At 41.1% G+C, this 19,394-nt stretch overlaps 1 protein-coding gene across 2 annotated transcripts in view; it reads right to left on the reverse strand.

Moving 5' to 3' along the window:
* The window catches only part of RFX3 (regulatory factor X3), a 287,161-nt gene extending 268,604 nt beyond the window's left edge, over positions 1-18,557 (reverse strand). The window contains exon 1 of one of the 2 annotated variants that reach the window (XM_039230864.1): positions 18,515-18,557. The gene's annotated coding sequence lies outside the window, so the exon portion shown is untranslated. The remainder of the gene's footprint in view (positions 1-18,514) is intronic. The other variant, XM_039230860.1, reaches the window with a different exon arrangement.
* Between the last annotated feature and the right edge of the window lie 837 nt (positions 18,558-19,394).

The raw sequence follows: 19,394 nt of genomic DNA on the forward strand, positions 1-19,394 counted from the left end.
CGTCAAACTCTTGATTTCGGCTCAGGTCATGATCTCGTCGTTGGTGAGATCGAGCCCTGTATCAGGCTCCAGGCTGACATGCAAAGCCTCCTTGGGATTCTCTCTCACCCCACTCTCTCTGCCCCTCCCACGAACTCTCTCTCTCAAAATAAATAAACTTGTTTTAAAAAAAAGGAAGACGTAAACAAATCCATTTGGAATTTAAAAAAATGCATTTCTCTAATGGTCATTATAAAATCAAAGCTAGACAAAATTTTAAAATGGTTAAATCTGGGGTTTTTTTTTAGTTTATTTATTAATTTTGAGAGAGACAGAGAGAGTGTGAGCAGGAAAGGGGAAAAGAGACAGGGAGAATTCCAAGCAGGCTCCACACTGTCAGCACAGACACAGGACTCAGACTCAAGAAACTCTGAGATCATGATGTGAGAGGAAATCATGAGTGTGACACTTAACCAAATAAGCCACCCAGGTGCTCCATTAAATCTGGTTTCTATCATTTGATTAGAGATGAAGATAATCTGAGGTTTAATAATTACTCTTCGATTACTTCTAGGAAAGGGCATTGGGTTTTGTGCGGAGTTAAGGAAACCACTGTGCAGTCTTCTGCCCTCAAGAAGCTTACAAACAATTTGGAAAGATCAAGTATTTACAATTCCCCATCAGTGCCAGGGTTGGTAAGACATTCATCAGAAGTGAACTCATCAAGTTAGGAACCACTCTAATTTAGGAAAGATGAATTTAACTAGGGTGGGAAACATATCCCAAGTACATTAATGGATGAGAACTATGGTACAGAGAAATGACAAGGCAGACTTCAAGTGACCACGGGGCAGTAGCAGCAATCACCATGGACATAGCACTGAACGTCGGACACCATGCCGTTTGCCTGTGTCCTGTGATGTAATCATTGAAACAATCTTTTAAGGTAGGTTATATTTAACCCTTTTTCACAGAGCTTAAGGAATCTGCCTAAGGGTAAACTAATAACCAGTAGCAGAGCTGAAATTCAAACCCAGGACTGTTCATTCTCAAGTCCAGGCTCTTAAACAATTACACAACACCACATGCCTGGCTGGCCAGAAAAGAGAAGCTACGGGGCCAAGTGGTGAAATACAAGGTGAAAACGTCCACTAGACTGTAAGCTTCCTAACAGCACTATGGTCGTCTCACAGCACTCAGTATATACTTCCTACATGATTCTGACGAGTAGGCAATAAGGAACCCGAAAGGATTCTGAAGAAACCTAAAACTCGGGGCTATTAGAAAACACCCAAAGTATCTTCTTTTTATAAAGAGGTTTTATTAATCCATACTTAGAAACACGTTAAGTAAAAATTTTATCCAGATTATAAATTCATAAGATATTAAGAATATATTCCATGTTTTGGATTCTTTCTCTTTATATCCAACAAACACAGCACCCTAGCATTTAGTTACTGCAGTAACTGAATCTCTGTATTCAAATCTCAGTCGAAGACTTCCAAGAATCTAGCACTCTCTCTTCATACGAATATCACTCTCAATATTTGTATTTTCTGTTCCAGTCAGGAGGTTCATCGGCAGATCAGGAACATAGTTAATTCTAAAAGGAAATGATCTGAATCTCCCCCAGCCCCTCCCAAATAAACAAATAAACAAACCCCTTTTCTTCGTTTAACAGAAAGCAAATTCAATTTAATGCCCTGTACTCTGAGTCTCTCAATTCAGATGAAACAACAGCATTAAATTTTAAAAAACTCCTAAAGACTAAGAATGAGGAACTTCTAGGCAAAAATGCAAGAGCTAACTATTATTTCATCATACCTTTGTTTATCATATCTCCTTTTTTATTGAAGGTGAAGATAAATCCAAAGGGAATAGTTTTACAAGAAAGGTTTGTCCATGGGGACTTACCTTGTTAAGAGCAAATGACAAACGGTTTTCCCCTATAGGAAACCTACTCTTGGTTTATATAAATGTATCCTTTCAGATCTGGTGCCACAAACGAGGCTGGTAAGAGCATCAGATTACTGCTAGAAAGTTCATTTATTTGCCCTTTTCTTGGTCTCCCATAGATGGATTGTTTCAAGTAACCAATAGGGTGAGTGCTCAAATTGTGCGCCTTTCTCACCAAACAGGATACCAAAACTAAGTGTGACCTCAGAGATGTACTTACATAACACACACACACACAGAGCACACACACGACAAAATCTCAGTAATTACTTATTCCTGCCAGTCTCCCACTATTAATCAGTAAACAGCATATCCTTCCAAAACTCCAGATTAAGAAAATAAGAAGTCCCACAATAGCATGACTGCTGGGGCCGCGTCTGGTTGCCATGGAGCACAGGGCAGTCCCCCTACGCGCTCCGGCCGCCCTCTGAGCGCTGCAACACCTTTAACGTCCAGCCCAGCCCGGGCAAGCCTCAGCTCGCACCGCCGCCAGCTGCCAGCATTTCACTTTTGTTCTGGGAGGGTGACCTGCAGCAAATAACGTTTCAGTTTTTAACAGGACCAGTCCACCGGATTTTTCCAACAATCTTTAAAACGATTAAAATCACCTTTACCCTCACAAAAGTAAAGAGGTGCATGCCCAGTGTGAGAATTATTTACACGAATGCACTGATTACAACATGCATCCCTAACACACAGCAACCAGCAAGGACAAATACAAATGATAGGGATAAAAATATAACATTTAAAAAAAAATCTAGCAAATATGATTACCTCCCCCTGAATATACAGCGTACTTATGATGTGGGAAAATATTTAAAAACTGTATTTCTATGTCGTTCTAAAACAAAGCAATTAAGGAAGGACCAGCATGCCAAAACCTACGGCTGGAAATAATAAAAACTTCAGACATTTATTCAAACCTTACACAGTTATCAAATTTTAATGCTTTTACTAGAAAAAATAAAATGGGGGGTGGGGGCTTGAGGAGGGGATCGGCCTAAATAATCTCCAAAGTCTGTTCCCACTTAAAAATTCCGATTCTAAAATAAAACCTCCTAATTCTGTCTCCACTGGAATCCCACATATTTGTGCCATTTGGAAGCATGTGTAAGTCTAGCAACAGACTTTTTTTTGCCTCTTTCATCTCTCCTTGAGCAGCCCGGATGCTCCTTTGGGTCAGCTGTGCAAAGCCACATGCAGTAACGGGCAGAGGCTTAAGGCAGGAGGGCAGTTAGGCAGAAACAGGGCGGGAGGCTGGAGGTGAGCACCCCCCCACACACCCGAGGGAGGAAGGGGGGAAGGCATTTATCAGAGGGGGCCTGGGGTTCCAGATCCAGACCCAAAGGCCTAGCGGCTCCGCAAAAACAGGGTCGGGTTCTGATAGGCCAATTCCTGAATGAAGCTCTTCTGTCCATGGTGTTCTTCCAAATTAGAAGAAGTTGTTTGCTATCGGGGAGATACTCCCGTACAGAGTAAGTGGGCCAATATTACATCTTTCACACTGGACACGGCTGGCTTTTAAATTATGTCATGTGACAAATGGAACGGTAGTCAATTTGTTTTTTAACTTTTAAACACTAGAATAAAATCACCAGTGCTTTTATTGACAATGTACTGAATGTTAAATAATAAAAAGCCAAATAAAATTATACTTAGATTCTAAGTGTAAGGTATCTAAAAGCACAGAAAACATTATTACCACCAATATTTACACTGATGTTGCATTAAGTTCATAATAAAATCTTCTATAAATATTAATGAAATTAACACGTATTCCATTATCTTTTGTCTTGCAGGGTTACATTTATGTTTTGTTCAAACACTGGCTAATTAAGCTTCATAGTGGCATTCTCTTGTAGAAGTCACGTCTTCTATCTGCTTTTGGAAAGCTTAAATATATGAGAATCTGATCACTGAGATGTTACGAGGATCTATAACTTAGATGTTTCCTAATGACAGAAAGAATTAACTATAACCCTTGGAGAAAAGAAATGGTAGTTCAGTTATGGGATAAGATAATTTAATTAGCGCATCACTTTCCCATTCTGTCTGGCTAACAGTCACCCCATAGTAGAAACATTTTAAAAGACTGCCAAAACATTTTATGAAGTCATATACATTTCTATGGAACCTTCTGGATCAGAGAGAAGTTAAGCAATTAAAGTTACATAACCAAAAAATGCTGGCGTTATTCAATGTAATGAATTTACTTCTTCATGCCTTATTCATCTAATTAAACAACAAGAAAACTCAGCTTTCAAGTAACAAGATTTAGGTCTACACTTGGTGTTGTTTATTAAAATGCCATTAATCATTGTTTGTTATACGTATTAGTCTGCTTGTTACAGAATAATTTCCAACATGAATAATGGATTTTTTTTTTTTTTGCTACAGACTCTAGCATTGGAAAATACGCTTCTTTCGTACCTGACTTCAGTCAAATAAAAAAACTGAGGAGCCCTCCCCATTCCCTGAGGTCGAAAATATTAAACTGCTCTGACCGATGTCCTAAGTTATCAGGACATCTGCTGTCACCAATGGATGGCTCTTCCTTAATAGATATGCCATTACATCCCACAACTGAGCAGCTAGCTCTGAAGGGAGCCTCTTAGAAGCTGGTCTCTTCCCTTAGCAACTTACAAAGTGGCTTTTCACAGTTCATCCAAATCTACCTGCACATAAGACAAAATTATTAAGTACAGAAGATGAACCCCGCTTCCCCTCTGAGGGGCGTGTCTCACACAGCTGTCTCCCTGTGTCCTGCACACATGAGCTGCTGTCCTTGGGCTTGTTCCCTTTCTAAGGACAGGTCAGATTTCAAGTAGGAGAGCCTGGAATTAGTAAGCAAAACACCTGACAATAACGGAGAACAAGCTTCCTAATTTAGAAATGCTGTGCTGAGAAAAAACAACATGAAGACTGATGAAGATCAATCACTCCTAAATATTTTGTCTTAAACACAATGTAAGCATCTTGCAAGCCTATGTTGAGTCTTGCTTAACATTCAATTTTAATTTTTTTCAGAAAAACAAGAATAAAGAGGGGTTCAAGTTTATTTCAATTAACAGTTCAAACTGTATAGTTTTAAGAATGATAGACGGTCCTAATCATTAAATATCTGTGATGGGTACAGGGGATTCATTTTGCTTTTCTCTCTACTTCAGTGTAAGGTTTTAAAATCCCAAACTAAGAAAGCTTTAAGAACATATACATTTATGGTGTACAGTTTTCCACCACATACTGACTTCCCAAATGGAAACTGCTTTAGATATCGGATAAGCTAATGAAATCCCAGTTGAAAATATTCATTTTGGGGGCGCCTGGGTGGCTTAGTCGGTTAAGCGTCTGACTTTCGCTTAGGTCATGATCTCGCGGTTCGTGGGTTCGAGCCCCGCGTCGGGCTCTGTGCTGAATGCCAGCTCAGAGCCTGGAGCCTGTTTCAGTCTGACTCCCTCTCTCTCTGACCCTCCCCTACTCATGCTGTCTCTCTCTCTCTCCTAGAAATAAATAAAACATTAAAAAAAAAAAAGAAAATATTCATTTTGGATATTTCACATATAACTTCATAATAATAAAATAATTAGGAGGAAACAGACACACCTCAAATTCATCCTTTTCTATATACATTAAACAAAAGTTGAACCCCAAATAATAATAGCAAAGGTCCCACAGACTTACTATAATATTTTCATGAAAATGTTATAAATATTTTCAACAAAGTACAAGTGTCTCCTATTGGTTAAAATCACAACAAGGAAAAAACAATGACTGTCCATCCTACCAATTATTTCACCATTCATACTTTGATTTACCCACTTTATCTTAATCTCTCTTCAAAATTTCTCCACTAATTTCATCTAACTGCATTTTCAGTATCTTCTTCTACCCTTCTTTTTTGCCCTTTATGAGTCACAAATATCAGCTCTTGTCATCTCTATAGACTTCCACAATTGGAAACCTTAAAAGATATGTTCACATAGCTAGGATTATGTCATTTCGGTCTAATTAATACTTTATTTCTCTCTTTTCTTTCAAAATACTCCCTAAAACCCAATGGAAATTAGAGTGTTCAAGATTCCTAAATTAATCAAAATAGTATTGGCACTAAATACAAATGGATATAAATCCTTTAATCCCTCAACACCACCCCCCCCAAAAAAGGGCAGTGGTGGAGAACTACAAGCTTACAGGCAAATGTACCCAATTCTCTGAGGCCTCTCCTAGCAATGTTTTTGAATCAAATATCAGACATAATGTTAATAGCAAAGGTGGTAATACTGTTAGATATGCTGAGTATGGCGGGCAGATTTCCTACACAGCCCCTCAAATGACCTTTCTTTTTCTCTACACCATACTCATCATTTAGTTCATACTCTACCTTTTCCGAGGATATGATCCTGCCCCGATTTACCCTCATTCTCACCCCATTCCTTCAGATCAAGGTGTTGTCCTAGGCATTCTTTCTAAGGACTGTAAACCAAAAGGTAAACTGGAACTTCCAAAGCTCACGTATAACGTGTCACACAAGACTGTGCTGTGGGATTGGGAAACTCCAGACAGCAATGTAAATTAACAAAAATACACTATAACACAGAAAGCTATATGATCCAAGAAAGAAGCTTTTACTACAAAGTTTACCGAAGGCAGCAGGACCGAAAGTGAGCGAAGTTTCAGGATCGTGACGATGACCCTCTCTCACAAATACTCCAATCCACATCTCTGGTCTGTGTCACCTGCAGTTCTAGCAAAACTAACAAATGCCCAAGCAGGTCTAATGCAATCAAAATATTAAAATGCATCACCTTCCAATTTCAGAAACAAAATCCCACCTCACGTCCAAGCCATATGGCTCTCAAACCTTTGCTGAAATATAAATCCACATCTATTATAGAGCTCTACTCATTCAACATTATTTAAAAGGTTTTAAATTTCAAAACTCAGCAGACTTCTAAAAATAAAGGAACAGATCAAATGTTGATCCAGCAGTATAATATCTTAATCTACTATAATTGGAATGAATTACAATTTTTGTCTTTAACTATAATTAATTCAACTTCAGCATTAATGGCCTTTGTTAACTAAAGGCAGTCTCTACAAATCGTCACGTAATGTGAGGAGGCATTACTAAAAGTTGGTCCCCAATCACACAACGGCCATTCAAAGAACGGAAGTCAAATATTTCCCCCCATTTTCTTTGCTTCAAGAAAACAGCAGGAGTGGTTCCTAAGACTGTCACAAGATGTGTACGATGCAAAAACTAGCGAGCAACAGTCCACTGAGAGAAGCTGCAAAACACCAAGCAAAATATATATTAAAATGACTTTCCACAGGTTTACGCACAAACACGCATATAGACAAAACACAATATATAAGCTAAATTTTATTTTTCTTAATGTATGAATACCCTACAAAGTAACTTTATAAACAAAATGTTTGAAAACATCCTTTAGAAGCATGCAACATGATCCTGATGTAAAGCAAAGAATCTAACTTTTTCCGTGTCTATGTACTTGGTTTTCACTGTGGAGCATCAACATACACACTGCACATTTGAAATGACAAAGGTGGTATTAAGATCACTAGTATAGTATCTCTTCGTGTGTTTTTTATTAATGACCTTTACACTGACACTTCATTAAAACTCATCTCCAAGACTGTCACCAGATATAATCAGATGCCAATCAGCGAGAGCCTGATGTGACAGATTATACTCCAGTTCTTTAAAATGTCACCCTAAATAGGCACAAGGGGAAAAACCTAGGTTCTCCTGCAAAAAATACTTTCACAAAACAATCTATCCAAAGCAAAACGTAGAGAGGTAGATTTAAGGCATCATTTCCATTATCTGGCACACAAATTAGATTTCCTCAATACTCCTTTCTTTGATTCCTACCTTTCTAAAAAGCTGTGCATGACCACATCACAATACAGGCTCCTGAGACAGCTATCGCTGCCTATCCACTAATGTCCTAAGGGACAGACAGAGATAGATAGAGCCAGTCTTTAGGAGAAAAGGATCACTGACAGAAAAAATAAACAAGACACCTACCCTCACAACAGCACATCGAGTCTGCACAATACTACAGCAGAAGAGGAAAAAGAAGTATAAGAAACACTGGGTCACCTGAGTCGCCTCTGGCTGCCCCTCACCATCCCCTCCGTTCCCACCCTACCCCCAGCAAAGCTTGACAGTCCAGGAAAAAATAACTGGGTAGAGTATGCAACGCGCAGCTACTTAACAATGCGAACAGGATATGATTTCTAAATGTATCTCTTCTTCCTGCCTCCCTCCAGTATATCTCCCTCCAGTATACCTCCCCACAACTGAAGCATGGGAGAGAGAAGCCTTAGTGACAAGCAAGGACCTTCTAAATGGTTTTGCATATCAAAAACTATGCTGATTGAGAGGAATCAAGTTCAGATACATTTTTAAGAACGACAGTTAGGGGCACCCATCGGTTGAGCACTTGACTTCGGCTCATGTCATGATCTCAAGGCTTATGAGTTCGAGTCCCACATTGAGCTCTGTGCTGACAGCTCAGAGCCTGGAGCCGGGAGCCTGTTTCGGTTTCTGTGTCTCCCCTCTCTCTCTGCCCCTCCCCCACTTGTACTCTGTCTCTCAAAAATAAACAAACATTTAATTTTTTTAAATGATACTTACTATATTTGAAATTACAAAAAATGCTAACAAGCCCTGCAATCTGGACGCAGTTCAGACACTTGACTAGGTTTCTGTAAATTGATAAAAAATAATCATTCAAAAGTAGTTTTAAAAGCAACAATAACTGCAATCAATGAATCTCTCATATGCTTATCAGACTGGTAAAAGAGGTGACGTCCAGCAGAACATAAGACTTATCTTGAACTCATGCAAAAAATGCTTCCTTCCACACTGTGCAATGCTCTACAATCTTGAGTCTGGTTGCCAAATTACCATTAAAGCAAAACGTTATGAAAATGCACACTTTTTGGCCAAAAGACACAATATTGTTCCTGCCATCAAACCTGAATTTTCAAAAAATGCATATGTAAACAGAAACAGCATTCGGGTGAAAAAAGCAGTAAGTATCACCAATGGGAAAAAAAAAGAGAAAGAATACGAGTGTGGATGAGTGGAAGGCCCCCCAGAGCAGGGCCCCAAAGTAATCCGAAGGCACCTGCCCAGACTCCTTGACAGGACTCCAGTTCTTTTCAAAAGCAGCCGAAGAGCATGAAGAGAAGAGTCAAGGCTATAACAACTGGGGAAGAAATGCTGAAAAATGAGATAAACAGAAATCTACATTTTTATTGCTTTTGGTAAGACAGCTCACATTATCCTCTCTCCCGTTCTCTCCCCTCCGTCGAGCCGCCTGTCCACGGACTTGGGAAATTATGTCCTGTTTTAAATATTTCCTTGGTGAGCAACAGGCTGGAGCCCCAACTGTCAGACACTTGTCTGGCGCGCACACGCAGAGGGGCTCGCTGGGCAGCAGCTCGAGCTTCGAGACTCAGCTAATTCCGATGTGGGTGAGGAAACCAGGGCACTTGGCCACAGCTGCCTACGGGGGCCGCTGAAATGGCGGGGCCGTGGGAGACTGCGTCATGGGTACGGCCGTTATGCTGACCCAGGCTCTTGGTTTTCATTCTCTGTTGTTCTTATTAGAAGAAAGAACAGGCAGGTAAAACGCTAGCCTTTCAGTCCATCAGGAAAGGAAATATCAATTCCTGGCTCTATGTTATTGGCAATGTCTCCCTTTGCCCAGTGCCAATCTTGCCACGGAACCAGCAACTACTGGTGCCCAGAGGGCTATCGAGATCACGTGGCCCTACTGCTTCATTTTACAGATGGAGAAGCTGAGACCCAGAGGGTTTAAGTGACCAGCCTAAGGTCTGACACTTAGTGGCAAACTGGGTATCCAAACAGACCTTGCTTTCTCCCCTTTTCCTTCCTTTGGCTGGCACTTGTGAGGGCTTTATTTCTCACCCCATCATCCTCTCTTCGACAGATCTGTCTCCTCTCACCAGCGAATACACTATTTTCAGGCTAGCTGCCTCGCTCTGCGTTTTCCCAAGCTCGGCTCCTATCAGCCCTTCCCCATTTTTGCCTCAACGGGAAGGAGCAAGACCCTGTGGCAGTCCTGACCAGGCAGCAAAGGCAAAGAGTACTGAAAGGGTACTACAGCATCTCATAAAGGAGTGAGAAACAAGTATCTAGGGACTAAGAGTCAGCAGTGGACAGACACATGCGATGTGCAAACATAATATATTGGGGCTAGACTAGACATTTAAACTAAAGTGCTTAGCCAGAGGCCAGCACATGGCCAAGACCAGGAAGGGAGCCTTGTGCAGCAAACTCATGCTCAAGTTACATCATTAGCGGAACAAGGAGATGTATTTGTTCAAGAGGGCAGTCAGACAGATAGAACTCATAAGAAAATAATGACGGTATAACCTTGCCATGTAAGTCACGTGTCCTAGCTTTTTCCCAAAAGTTCCTTTTAAAATGCGTGTGAAATTCACTGGAAGAAAAGCAGCAGAGGAGAGGGGTGAGCTGAGACTCTGCCTATTTTATATAATGGGCTAATTATCTATAAAAAATAATGGAAAAGGAGTCATAAAATTAAACACTTAACAGGAAGGGGAGGGTGAGAACAGGTAAAGTGAGGGAGGCAGGCAAAAACCCTGCACATTACACAAGGCTTCAGCAAAAAAAAAAAAAAAAAAAAAAAAAAATGACACGCAGTACCAAGTAAACTTTCAATTGGGATGTATGAATCACATTTCCAGTTCCAGAAAGATCAGGACTATCTAGATCACTCTAAAATGAAAAGAAGGGGCACCTGGGTGGCTCAGTCAGTTAAGCATCTGACTTCTTGGGTCAGGTGATGATTTCATGGTTCGTGGGTTCGAGCCCCACATCAGGCTCTAGGTTGACAGCTCAGAGCCTAGAGCCTGTGTTTGGATTCTGTGACTCCCTCTCTCTCTGACCCTCCCCTGCTCACACTGTCTCTATCTCTCTCTCAAAAATAAATAATTAGAAAAATTTTTTTAATAAATAAGTAAATAAAATGAAAAGAAAAAATCATTCTCAGTCAAAATGCTTAGAAAAAAGATATATAGCAAATTACTAAATAGCAACTTTAGAGATAGTAGAGCAACCAACTAAAATGTTTCTTTAAACATCTTTAATAGCCAAAGAAAGGGACCCAAAATGACATTTCCTCCTCTATAATTTCACACTACGTTTTACTGCATAACATTCCACGGTTACTTTATAGCTCAAGATTAGGGGCAGCAAATTATTCCAAAATTACTTATCGCTACAGGTCCACAAGTGGTGACCTCATACATTTCTCTACCCTTAGTAAGAGAACAATTCCAAGCAGTGCATTATAAAATTGTAGAATAATTCTCTGATGAACTCATCTTTATACAGCTATTTACTGTCACTATATATCAATGACTACATTTTATACAAAGTCTATAAATAGAGTACAAAATGTGCTCAGGTGAATTCATGTACAACATGTGGCAAAGGAAAATATAAATTGGGCGATGAAATTGACAACGGGAATTGTAAGAGTTTATGAAATGCTGCATTATTAGTTCTCAGTCTGAGATCTTAACCAGGAGAGTTGTCCAAATGTAGTAAGGGGCGCCTGGGTGGCTGAGTCAGTTGAGCGTCCGACTTCAGCTCAGGTCATGATCTCACAGTTTGTGTGTTTCGAGCCCGGCATCAGGCTCACTGCTGTGAGCACAGAGCCTGCTTGGGATCCTCTGTCCCCTGTCTCTTTGCCCCTCCTCCGCTTGCACGTGCTCTCTCTCAAAAAATAAAAACATTTAAAAAATGTAGTAAAAGAATGGTGTTGTTGTAAGGCTACAGAGTAAAACTAAAATATAACTTTGGGCTACCATTCTATTAATTCACTGTAATAACATGACTAGTTATCAAAAGTAATCCAAACCTGTGGTTGATTTATTTTTGCCTTTGATTTATTTTTAAAAGTAGGAGAGTAGATTAAGTGAGAGTGGGCAAAATCTTTCGAAATTTAGGGAGCACTGAGAAGACTATCAGGAACTTCTTAAAAGAATTCTTACATGGCAAAACGATTTGAATGGGGATCTTCTCACCACTCTCTACCGGTAAGAACCAACACATATTAAGCATGTATTCTGTATCAAATACTGGGCAAAGCATTTACATGAATTATCTTTAATCTTCACAAAACCCCATCAGGCTGGTAAGGAGGATCCTATTTTTCAGAGGAGAAAACTGAAGCAAGTTAAGCTCAATAACTTGTCCAAGGTCTCACAGATAATAAGGTCATCTGAAATCTGACCCCAAAACCTGTGTTCTTAGCCAATATACTTATCCCATCAATTCATTTAAAGAACAAAACATGTACCTTTTTGATCCTCTAAATATATTTCAATTTTTTTTAACTTATTTGTTTTCATTAAGTGCATCCTGTACTTTGATATGAAATGTAAAACTTAAAATATAAAGGTTTTAAACAATGTCACATAATATACTTTAAAACTCTTGGGACACCTGGGTGGCTTAGTCAGTTAAGCAACTTCACCTCAGGTCATGATCTCATGGCTCGTGGGTTCAAGCCCCGCATCAGGCTCTGACAGCTGACAGCTCGAGGCCTGGAACCTGCTTCAGATTCTGTGTCTCCCTCTCTCTCTGCCCCTCCCTGCTCATGCTCTGTGTCTCTCCCTCTCTCTCAAAAATAAATGAACATTAAAAAAAAAGAATCTTAGTGGCAGACACTAACTTAGTGGCTAAGCTGTAAGACCACACTGTAAAAGAAAATGCTTAACCTATTTTAATAAAACTAGTATTTAAAAAGTTATTCTCACTGCACCTGGGTGGTTCAGTCAGTTAAGCATCTGATTTGGCTCAGGTCATGATTTCACTGTTCGTGGGCTTGAGCCCCGGCTCCATGCTAGCAGGGCTGCTTGGGATTCTCTCCTCCTCTCTCTCTGCCCCTCCCCTGCTCTCATATACGCTGCCACGCACCCGCTCACTCGCTCTATAAATAAATAAATAAATACATAAATATCAGTAATTCTCTCTTGATGTTTCTGGTTCTTTGACATTCTAACACATGAAGTACTATGTCTTATGAAGGTACTCTGAAACATCACATTTCGCTGATTGTAGATAAATGTGGGATAAGAGTATAGATCAACCCATACATCTATTATCTGAAGAGGAAAGCTTATATGATATACCTTTCTAAGCTTACTTGAGAAGGACACCAGCTACCACCGTTTCTGTGTTTGTCTTCTGGAGTATGTAATGCTGATGGAAGAAAGTCTATGAGGCAAGAAGAGACCAAAAGATTGGATTTCATAGTTCCCCTCAAAAACTCACACTAAACTAATATTCAGACACGGAAAACAATACCCAACAACTTCTAGGTTAGAAGTATATGGCACAGAGCAAGGCAGAAAATCTAAAACCTCTCAGATAATAAAGCCAAATTAAATTTTCAAACAAGACTACTCCAACAGCATCAAGTGGGAACTGAATCCTCCAGACAATTTATAATATTATTACTGTTATTGATTCAATTAGTCTGACAACTATTATTACCACTTGCACTTCTGAGGTAGTTTTTAAAAATCATACTATAAGAGCATAACATTAACCATGCCATACAAAAATGTTTTAAGAATATACAATACATAGGGGTGCCTGGGTGGCTCAGTCACTTAAGCATCCGACTTCGGCTCAGGTCATGATCTCACAGTTCATGAGTTCGAGCCCTGTGTCAGGCTCTGTGCTGACAGCTCAGCGCCTGGAGCCTGCTTCGGATTCTGTCTCTCTCTCTCTCTCTCTCTCTCTCTCTCTCTCTGCCCCTCTCCCACTCAAGCTCTGTCTCTCTCAAAAATAAACATTAAAAAAAAAAAAAAGAATATACAGTATCTTAATGTGTGCCAACAATACCAAATCTATAGAGTCCTGAGCCATAGTTTCCAAATAGTAGGATTCTCCAGTTTACCAAAATTTTTGAGACAGGGACAGACACACCTGAGCAGGCAGAGGACCTATGTCCATACCTTAGGGACTAATGCCAACATTGAAACTATGCCAAACAGATCGGTCTTGATATTTTATTTCATGTTGTGCTAATATATATTATCCTAGTATAGAAAGAGATAGGCTTTGGTACAAAATTGCCAATTAACACAGTATATTAAATTTAAACTCCACAGAAATAAGGCTATTATATGCTTGAATGCATATATAATTAAAATTTTTTCTTTAAATAAAAGTTCTAATCAGTTCACATTTGTAGTGATGATAATCTCATGCTGCAAACAGCACAGCACCCCCTGGTGCATCTGTTATAAGATGTATAAAATTACCACAAAAAAGGGATAGAATCAAAGTAAAAACGAACCTTAGAAACCAATAGGTCGATACCCTTTTATTTACTCCGGTACATATTTTTAAACATTAATGCTTAAAAACAACTTGTGCTTAAAAAGAGCACTAAAAATGTTATAGCAACAACGGAAGCAGGTCAGGAAAATGTTTTAAATTAAAAATACTTACAATAATGAACAAACAAAAATGCTGGTTTTGAACATTTATCACTCAGATTAAAATAATCCCGTCCAAAAACATTGTTTAAATATGACATGGCAAAAGCTGTTAACCAAATTTCACTTTGTTTAAATCTCCTTTGGTTTTTTGCTTCAGATAAATGTGACTGACTGTGTAAAATCTTGCCAGTACTTTTTTCTGGATTCAAAGGAAATATACCCTTACTTTTAAGAATTTTTAAGTTGTCTTGTGAAAGGATTTACAACTTCTACAGCTTCAAAATACAATGACAATCAGAAATAAAAGTTACATAAATTAAGTTACGAATCTTAATTTAAATAGTTCAAAACTTTTACTTTTAAAAAAAAAAGCTTCCTGGGAAAATAATTAACTCCTAAAGTATATTTTACTGAGGACAAAAGCAAAGGATGCCACCTGCTTCACACAGCCCTTTTGTGAAGCACTGGAAGTCCGGACACAATGCACTAGAAATGAAAGTGACACCTGTTTAAAGCAGCCATCTGTCCCTAACAAGCTAGATTTAGCCAAATCCACTTAATCTTGGATTTCCAAAATATGGGAACACTATGCACCTGTGAACAGAGAGGAATTTAAAATGTTTTGCCATGGCCACTGGGAATCTATACCAACAATTAAAGGCAAATTATTTCATTAGGGAAGCTAAGTTGGGGGGGGGGGCAGGGTTGTTTTTAAAGTAACTGGGAGTACAGCATTTTTGCCTAATGTTCAGTATAAAAACAAACTAGCAGGCGCTTTATAGTTTAAAGGTTTTACTTCCTTGAAGACTGTTCACAATTTAAAGGCTCACTTCTTTGGTATTTTCATTTCTTGTAACAAAGTCTCATTAAAGATGCCAAGAACAAAGTAACATTCCTATAAGCCCATCAGGGGGAAAAATGTTTTTTTTAACTCTTCTCACACACATGCTATATTCACCCTTTTAAACACACACACACACACACACACACACACACACACACACTCCATCTACCAATTTCTTCAGCTGGAAGCTTAGAGAAAAGCACTCACATCAACTTCCTCAGGAATAAAACATGTTACCAAAAAGTAACATATCATTAAATAATACATTGAATCTATCTTGACTAATAATCATTTTTTTAATTGCTAAATTTTTAATTGGAAAACATTTCCCATATTGAACTGGTTTAGGGCAAAAAAATACCTGTTTAGTGTGAAAGGATGTTAAACGAATAAACTACAAATCCCTTATTTGAGTCCCTGAGTACAAGGCTATCTGAATACTAGAAAAACAGTATACTTTTTTTATAATTGGGCATAACTAGCACATATACTAAATGACTGTGGAATAATGCACTTTAGGAATGCATTTTAGTTCACGATATTATGCATGTAAATGTACTACATAAATATGCCCACGCCATTTAATGCAACTTTTATAGGCAAGACAATCTAAAACGAGAGATAGGCATCATGATATACAATGAATCACAGATATTTAGCGATTTGAAACAAGTTATAAGTAACTCCTATTTAATACTTTTTGTTTTCTAGCATGGTCACTTTCACAGATTGTAGTCAGGTCTACAAACTGAGAACATAGAAGGCCAATACAGAATACGGTACTTCCAAGGAAAAACAGCACAGAAAGAAGAAACTCAGTGCTAAGTATTCATCCTTGTGTTAAACTTTTAAAACATCCTATGTTGGTATTTCCGGCAACAATGTACTCAACCCACAAGAAATAAGGCTGACACGCCTGAGCTCTAAGCACCTCTAACGGCAATTTTCATGCCACCTATGCGCTTTCAAAAGTGGGCAACAGGATTCAATTTAAGTTCTGCTCTCACATCAACTTGTAAATGAAAAATCTCAATTATAGAAAACTTGAGGTAACTGTAATGAGTGAAATGCCTCAAAAAAAAAAGTTCTTGAACAACTGCAAATAGAAATATTGAGCCATAACATTATAGCATATAATCCACTTGGCTGAAAACCTATTATGTAAATAGCATAAAGGCTGAAACTGTCTCAAGGCAGCAAAACTCCAAGAGAGTTCACGGGACCCCGGAGCTTCACCACCCGAAAGCGTTCAGGCATTTGACACTCATCTGAACAGGAGGAAAAAAATACAAGTTAGTATTAGCATTTGCTCGGAACCCAGGTTGGGGAATAAATATAAGGAGATGAGAGTGCTCGGAGAAAGACTTCTTTCATCCTCATTTAAAACAGCAATCACAAGGAAATCAAATCAAAGAGGAAAAGATTTTTTAAAAAAAAACCCAACTCCCACTTTACAAAATATTAGCCTTAATGGCATTACAATTACCCAACCTGCCCATTGACAATCTCAAGAATAATTAATACTGTCATATTATTCACAGGCTGCTCTGGTAGGTAAATCAATATGAGTTTGCTATGAGAAAGAAGACTGTTTAAACACGTATTTTAAAATTTCACACTGGAAACTTCAATATGTGCAAACATAATAGTACATTATACACTACTTCTGTTTTAGCGCACGTTCCTCCCCAAACTCTTTACCAATAACCTCCTAATTAAACGTGAGGCTGAAAAGTGAGCAAATTTACAGCCTCTGTTAACACTGGGTTACCTCTAACCAAGAGCCCTACTACTTGAGGACTGAGAAGTATTCAAATCTACAGAGGAAAAAAATAGATTTTTTTTTTTTTTTTAGAAAAAAGACTTAAAAAGAGAAAGTTCTCTCTGTCAGCAGGTTCTAAGTCACTGTCCAAAGAAAACCAAAGAAGTCAACAAAAAAGAATATGTTAAGCACACACATGCCCAGATCTTAACAACCACAAAGAAAGTGAAATATACACACGTTTCAAGTTGAGAAGCTTCATACATTCTTTATGAACAACTTGACTTCAATTTCAACTCTCAAAGGAAAAGGAACAGAGAAGATGAAGAAGGGGGGGGAGGGCTCCCGAAAGTACTACAACTGTCACAAATACCAGTGTAAACTGAGTTCTCAGCAGGCTTCCCCCTGCCCTTTCCCTACGCATCACACGCAGTCTCCTGACCACAATGAACATTGTTCACACTCTTCACCGTGCGGAGGGAGGGTCGTCAGAGTGAAATGGGACCTGACGACCACCCCTCCCGCCCCCACAGGAAGGATAAAGCACTGTCAGTAAGTCCTAACCCAAGTATCACAGATGCCCTGCATCTGGTTTAAATCACAAGCGCGCGCACACACTGACACACACTCATACACACACACACACACACACACATATACACACACCAAAAAAGAGAGAAAGAGAGCCGAGAGAGACTTGTTTCCAAAAAAAAAAAATCTCTTTTCCAGGGCAGCAAAGAGCCCGGCGAAGAGGCCCCTGGTTTCAGTGTGTGTACAAGGGGTGGGGGGCGGGGGGGGAGGGAAGAGTGCTGAATGGATATGAAGACTGTTTGCAGCACAAAGAAAACACAGTTTTAAAAGAAAAAAAGAGCCCGTGCAGCTGATGATGGCACGAGCAGAGCAGCCCATTTTTGCACAAGGCAAAGAGGGGCAACAAACGGAGGGAAGAGGCGGTGGGAAAAGTTCACCGTCGTCCGAGGGGGAAGACAACGAAAGCCGTCACAGGGCCCCACAAGTGCACAGCAGCAGCAGCAGCAGCAGCAGCAGCAGCACCCCGGGTGTCGGGTCCCCCCGGCTCGCCGCTGCCTACCCCGGGGCTGCGAGCCGCGGGGAGCGCGCGGCTGGGGCACCGGAGGAACCTCACGGACGGCGAGCCGGCGGCCCCGCTCACCTGCGCCGCCCGCGCCCGCCCGGCCCCGCAGCCCCGGCGCCCGCCCGGCCCCGCCGCCCCCGGCGCCCGCGCCCCCGGCCGCCGCCGCGCGCTCGGGCCATTGTAAACACGCCGCGGCGGGGCCCCCGGGGTCAGGACGGAGCCCCCCGCACAGCCACGCTCGGCTCGCGCGCGCGGACACACACACGCGCGCGCGGACACACGCGTTCACACGCAGCCACACGCTCCCACACACACGGACAGACCGAAGAATATTCACCTTGGCTGTGGATTATTGTGGTGTTGTTGGTGGGTGATGGAGATGGTGGTGGTGGGGAGGAGGAGGAGGAGGAGGAAGAGGAGGAGGAGGAGGAGAGGAGTAGTTGTTGTTGATGGGTAACAGTCGCCAGGACTACGGTGACTATGGCGCTTGATTCACAAGGCAACGGTTGCTATAACTCACAAAAGAGAGAGAGAGGGAGAGAGAGAGGGAGCGAGAGGGAGAGGGAGACACTCGCACGGGGAGGGGTGGGGAGGGAAGAGGGGAGGAGGCGGGACCGGCGGGCCGCCGGAAGGGGCGGGCGCAGCGCCGTGACGGACAGCCCCGACCCGGGCCGCGGCTGGGAGGGGCGGGGGAGGAGTGCGAGGCGGGGTTCCGCGAGGGGGCTCCGAGGAGCCGCGCTGCGGTCGGGCCGGGGCTGCGGGGCCCGGCGGCCCCTCGGAGGCACGCTCGCCGCGCGCGCTGACGAGGCCGCAGGGGGCTCGGGGGCGTGGCGCGGGGGGTACGTTCTGGGAGACGAGAGCTGCCAGTCCCAGCAGCCAGCTTTGCGCCGAGGAGCCCCAGAGCCGCGAGAGGGTAACGGGTAGCCCGGGAGACGGGGCAGTTGAGGGCGAATCCAGACACTTCTGTGGGGAGACCAACTACGGCGTGGAAAGAATCCACTTTGAAGAGCAGTCTCCTCCCCCTTTTTCCTGTCCTGAAACGTCATTTCCGGGGCGGGGCGGGCGGAGGGTCCCGGATGTGCCGCTGCTCGCTTTTTTTTTTCTTTCTCTTTTTTTTCCTTTTTTTTTTTTTTTTTTTTTTTTTTTTTTTTTTTTTTTTTTTTTTTTTTTTTTTTCTGGGTTTCTGAGGCGCCGGCGGTGTTCGCAGCTGCATCCGC

This window comes from Hyaena hyaena, unplaced genomic scaffold (genome assembly GCF_003009895.1).
Source record: "Hyaena hyaena isolate Hyena2069 unplaced genomic scaffold, ASM300989v1 scaffold_51, whole genome shotgun sequence".
Taxonomy (NCBI): domain Eukaryota; kingdom Metazoa; phylum Chordata; class Mammalia; order Carnivora; family Hyaenidae; genus Hyaena; species Hyaena hyaena.